This window comes from Sminthopsis crassicaudata, chromosome 2, assembly GCF_048593235.1.
Source record: "Sminthopsis crassicaudata isolate SCR6 chromosome 2, ASM4859323v1, whole genome shotgun sequence".
Classification (NCBI taxonomy): domain Eukaryota; kingdom Metazoa; phylum Chordata; class Mammalia; order Dasyuromorphia; family Dasyuridae; genus Sminthopsis; species Sminthopsis crassicaudata.
Window position 1 is genome coordinate 58,227,045 of NC_133618.1, and position 6,106 is coordinate 58,233,150.

Consider the following 6,106-nt stretch of genomic DNA (forward strand, 5'->3'; position numbering starts at 1 on the left):
AAATCCCAAATGCAGCTAGGAGTTAAATTCCAGATCCTTTATTTTCTCCTTCAAGTCTTGTCTCCTTCCTTGGGCCCAGTTAGCTTTCTTAGAGGCCTATCTCTCTCCTTGGTTCCAAGAGCTCTTCCAGTAGTTCTTTGTCTCTTCCAGCTTCAGCCTCTCATCTTCCCAATGTCTCCAGCCAGCACAAAGGTAGAAGTTTGAATGAATCTTGACTCCTCCTCCCAGAGAGTGAATCTCCAGGAAATCAATCCTAGTTGTGAATCTCCTTGAAGTCCATGGGCAGGCTTTCCCCCCACTCCTTATATATGCTCTCTAAAGGTGTGAAGTCTAATGTGTGAACCACTGAGTGAACTCCTTTAAAGGTATGAACTAAGTGCATTACCTTGTCTCAAGTTCTGGCCCTGTAGAATCAGATCAATCATACCGAACCATGCTAAATTAGCACTTTGTAAGATCCTAACATCTCCCCCTTACTTTTGATTTAGAACATAGGGTAGTTATGATCTCCCTGACTTCTCAAGGAGATGAGAATTCCAAAAAAGAAGGTGATCACTCCTTCCCTCACTGCTCAAAAAAGAAGTGAAAACATCATAAAAAGGAGGTGGTCACACCCTCCCTGACTTCTTAGGAAATGGGAAATCAAATCAGATTAGTGGGTTTCTGAAGGGGCTCACTTGAAACAGATATATATAAATCCATCAATATGGGAGGTATTACACATAATAACATAAATTACATAAGCACATAGTAACATAACACATGAGGAATTATACATATCTATAAGTTCTAGAAATAGTCCAAAAGGAATCCATTGTCCATTAGTTCATGTGCCAGGAATCCAATGATTCCTGATGATTTTCAAGTCCTGCAACAGTCTCATCTTGTGTTAGGAAATCCAATGATTCCTGCTGGTTTTTAAGTCTTGCAACAGTCTCCTTATCAGCCATGCTCTTTCAGTGTCAGATGTTTCTTAGATCTTCTCCTTTGTTTTGAGGTTTTTCTCCTTTTATGTCTCTCTCCAGGTGCTCATTGACACCTATCTGTTTCCTTCTCTGTCTGTAAAAATACAAGCAAACACTTTCTCCCAGATAGTTAACCTATCTAATTTCCTTCTATTTACCACTTTCTAAATTTCACCTCATCATCTGGCAATTACATTGGAGCTGTTTGCACTGGACACTGGCCTGTTGGTTTAAAAAAACCTGTATTCTCCCCAATCATAGTCCCTTTCTGCTATCTGATTACTTTCCTGTTGGTTGATCATGTAATTCCCCATGTTATTGCTTTTTTGCTGATTGATCAGAGTTCTGACCTTCTAAAGACCCTCTGGGTATAACCTCAGCTGCCATCATGCCCCAACTATCTTTTGCTTGAAGTCTTGGAGCTGGACCTCACTTCTCATTTCCCTGGGTCAATCTACATTCTGAGGTCCAATGGAAGCTCTTATGGCATTTTGGACATAGGGTTTTAGGTCTTCTCTCACCCTATCATCTCACTCTATCTCCATTATCTACGTTGGGCTCTTAGATGTCCAACTTTTCCATACAGAAAACATCTATGATTTTTCTCTAGAAGTCCCTTGCCAAGAGGAACCCTGTCTTCCCATGTTCATCATAGTCTGAGTATAATAAGCATTTGTGCCCATTGTAGCACAGCATCATATTATCCCCTCTAAAAGAGCATCTTTGTCTAGTCCTCATATAATTCCTTTGCAAACCTTATTGGCATTTTCCATAGCCAGATGTCTGGACATTATTTCTGCAGCTGCATTTTCTCCAATGGTTCTTGTTACAGCTGTTTGCAAATGTCCCATAAAATCTGCAAAAGGTTTATTGGCACCTTACTCTATTTTTGTGAAGGCTTCACCTCCATCTTTCTGTCCAGGGAGAGAACCCAAGCTTTTATTGCAGCCTTAGAAATTTGTTCATACACTGTTATGGGATAATTAATCTGTTCAAGAAAAAAACAGAACTGGAAACATTCACACAACACAAACTGGTTTATTAAATAATAAATCAACAATGTAGGAGGAGGGGTTAAACCAATTCCTAGATCTAGGATGACATTATCAAATAAAATATTATTGACCATACAAAAAAGGCATTTTAGAATTTTAAATGCAGGAAATCTATAAGCCATTAAGAGCATGAAAAGTAAATCCTGACCAAATTAAAGCCAGAATGACCCTTAAAGTTTGAATGAGCCCCCTTTGTAATATTTAAGCACATAAAACTGTACTATTTGATATATTTCTCCATGAACTTTTTGTGAAACTCTAATTGAAGGGTATCATTTACAAATCTTTTGTCTCTTTTCATCTCATCTACTCCTTTGGCAAAGTTCTTAAAGACAACATTATCATCCCACCTTCTCTTTACTTTGAATTTGGCCTGAGGCTGAGAGGGACCAGTGAGATTTAGGAGAGGGTTTGCACAAGGATATTTTCCATCTGAATTCTCTCTTCTTCAGCCTTTTGTTCTTGTTCCTTCAGAGTTTGTTCTTCAGCTCTTTATTTTTTAAATTTTTTCTAGTTCTGCCAATAGCGCTGCAGTGTCATCATCACTTTCTTTCTCAAAATCCTGATCTTGGTCATCTTCATCTGTTAGGGAATCATCTGCACCAAGGATGGCTGCAGGAATCTGATCTAACCCAGGTTTCTTAGACACAGAAGATGAAGTTGTGTGCTCTCTAGTTGGACGATCTCTCTCTCTCTCTCTCTCTCTCCTAGTTCTCACCTGAAATCACGGTTGTGAACCTCTTCTGGAGCATCCTGAGTGGTTTGTCTGTATTTTATCTTTGTGTGAGAAGGTAGCTCTCTGCTTGAATATTGTTTTGAAAGCTGACTCAAATCACCTTCTCCTTTCCCTCTTCCACCTCTTGCAGGTTCAAATGTAGGCCTTGCCGTTGTGGTCATCTTCAATATTCAGGCTGATGTTACACCAGCACTATCACTCTGCCCATGTTGGGGGCCAAAATGTAATGTTCTTCTCTCAAATATAATGGTTCTCTGGGAGCAGGTTTCTTGGGGAGCTTCTGGAGGCAGCCTCAGTTTCAGTTCAGTTTAAAAAGCCCAAATGCAGCCAGGAGTTAAAGTCCAAATCCTTTATTTTCTCCTTTAAGTCTTGTCTCCTTCCCTGGGCCCAGTTAGCTTTCTTAGAGGCCTATCTCTCTCCTTGGTTCCAAGAAGCTTTTCCAGTAGTCCTTTGTCTCTTCCAGCTTCAGCCTCTCATCTTCCTAATGTCTTCAGCCAGCACAAAGGTGGAAGTTGGAATGACTCTTGACTCCTCCTCCAAGAGAGTGGGCTTGTGGGTTTCTGTGGGCTTGTGAATCTCCTGGAAATCCATGAGCAGGCTTTTTCTCCCCTCCTTACATATGCTCTTTAAAGGTGTGAAGTCTAATGTGTGAACCAATGAGTGAACTCCTTTAAAGGTGTGAATTCCCAAGTACATCAAATTCTAGCTCATAACATCTTGTAGGATCAGATCAATCATACTGAACCATGATAAATTAGCACTTTGTAAGAATCCTTACAGTTTGCCCTTTCCTTCTCTGCTCCTTTAAAGATGAGGAAACTGAAGCAAACAGGGTACAGTGATTTATCACACAGCTAGTAAGCGTCTGAGGCAGATTTGAACTCAGGAAGAAGAATTTTGACTTCAAAATTCCCTGCACCACCTAGCACAAAGAGAAGTAAAGCTTTTCAAGCCTCAGTCGCCATCTCTTCTCCCTCTCCCCTCAAAGTCCAAAGAAGCACCCAAACTTCAAAGGAACAAGATAATTTAGACTTTTTCTATAGATTCTTATCAGTATCTCAGAAGCCTATGAAAGCATCTATATCAGGAGACAAAGAAAGATTATTTGAGATAAATAGATTCTAGGCTCTTTTTGAAGAGCTCAGAAGATATATATATATAATATAGAATGCTATATTATATCTAAGGAAAACATCTTGTGTATAAAACACACACACATACACATAAATTTGTGGGAGAGTGTGTTTTAATTTATTGGGGGATGTTTTGTATCAACTATACCACTAAGCATTAATGCCAAATGAGATTTTAAACACACACACACAAAAATCTACCTGTATAAAAATAAAAATATTTATGGTTGCTCTTTTCTCAGAGTAAAAAATTGGAAACTGAGGGGATGCCCAGCAATTGGGAAATGGCTAAATAAATTGTGATATGGAATTTTGAAGGAATATTATTGTTCTAGAAGAAATGATGAACAGAATGCTCTCAGAAAAACCTGGAATACCTTTCGTGAGCTCAAGCAAAGTGAAATATACTATGTATAATAGTAATAGCAAAATTGTGGGATTTTCAGCTGGGAATGACTTTCTTATTCTCAGCAATATAATAATTAAGACTACTCTGAAGAAGTTGTGATGAAAAAATACTATTCATACTTAGAGGTAGAATTGATTATGTCTGATTACAGACTAAAGCATATTTTTTATTTTCTTTTTATTTCTTGAGGGTTTTTTTTTTTTTTTGAGGGGAGGGAGATTTATGGGGTTTTTTTGCAACATGACTTTTATGGAAATGTTTTTCATGGTTTCACATAGGCCTTCTCAATGGGAGAGATGTGGGGAGGAAAGGGAAATAACTAAAACTCAAAATTTAAAAAAACAAACAAAAAATTGTTTTATAAGTAATTAGGAAAAACAAAACAGTTAAAAAAGAAAGGGAGTATTTACTGTATAACTGATAATTAAGATGCCAGTTATACTGACGGGGGCTCATAAACTCTAATACTAGAAAAAACAACCCAATTCCCCAACTCCCTGAAGGGATGTAGCAGCACACTTTGGGGCTTTGCCACCGAAAGAAAGATCTGGGATAATGCCTTAGATAATATGCTACACAAAGCAAATACAAGGTAACTTGGGGAATCAGCTGAGTGGGATCCAAAAAAGGCTCCAGGTAATGATTGAGCAGAGCTTGAAATTAGCTGGGGATTCTATGAGAAAGAGAGAGCCATGAGGACAGCCTGGACAGACTCTGAAAAAGGAGATGGGAAATTGTTTGGGAAGACCAGTAAGCAGGTCAGTTTGGCTCCTCAGTGGGGAAACAATGTGTAACAAGTTTGAGAGGCCTTTTCCAAGGGCTTTAACTATGAGATAGAGGAACTAATATCTTATCCTAGGGACAATAGGAGTCAGGAGAGTCATAAGTGCTTTATAAATACCACTACCATCTGGGAGGCTAGGTATATTTTATTTTATTTTTTTTAAGTTAGAAGCTTCTTAGAATTGGGGGTTTATGGAGGGAAGAAGGGAGAAGATAAATTAAGGGAGTTAACCTTACTGTCATCAGAACTGGCTCAAAGATAAAATAACATACACAATCAATATGGCTATAGAAATCTATCTTACCTGAAGGAAAATGGGATTCAGGAAGGGGGAAGGGTGATAAAAGAGAGGGCATACTGGGAAAGAGTTTTGAGAAGGGATGAGTAAAAGGAGAGAGATAATAAGTGGAGGGAAATAGAGTTAGCAATGGCAATTGTAAGAAGAAATTTGAAGCAAGTTTCTCTAATAAGGTCTTATTTCTCAAACAGAGGGGAGACAAATTTATAAAAAATAAGAGCCATGCCCCAATTGATAAATGATTACAAGATATAATCTTATGCCTAGGCTATAAATTCACGCCTATCCTTTGACCTAACAATATCATTAATAGGCATAAATACCAAAAGAGATTTTTTTTTGAAGGAAAAAGATCTATATGTATAAAAAAAATAGCAACTCTCTTCTCAGGGCAAATAATTGGAAAGTGAGGGGATGCCACCAATTGGGGAATGGCTGAATAAATGGGAAATGATGAGCAGGATGCTCTCAGAAAAAAACCCTGCAAATCCTCCATGAACTCAAGCAAAATGAAATGCACTGTATACAAAGTAGTAGCAATGTTCTAGGATGATTAGCTGTAAATTACTTTGTTATTTTCAACAGTGCAATGATTTATTATGATGAAAAATCTTATCCATATCTAGAGAAGGAACTGATTTTGTCTCTCTTTTTTAACTTTTATTTTTTTCTTGAATTTTTTTTTTCCTTCATTAGAATGGGAGATCTTGACATTTTTGGAAATGT

The 6,106-nt window shown here is 37.9% G+C and overlaps 1 pseudogene; it reads right to left on the minus strand.

The window, feature by feature from the left end:
• Positions 1-2,240: 2,240 nt before the first annotated feature.
• LOC141553210 (spliceosome-associated protein CWC15 homolog pseudogene) lies at positions 2,241-2,926 on the minus strand (annotated as a pseudogene).
• Positions 2,927-6,106: the final 3,180 nt, after the last annotated feature.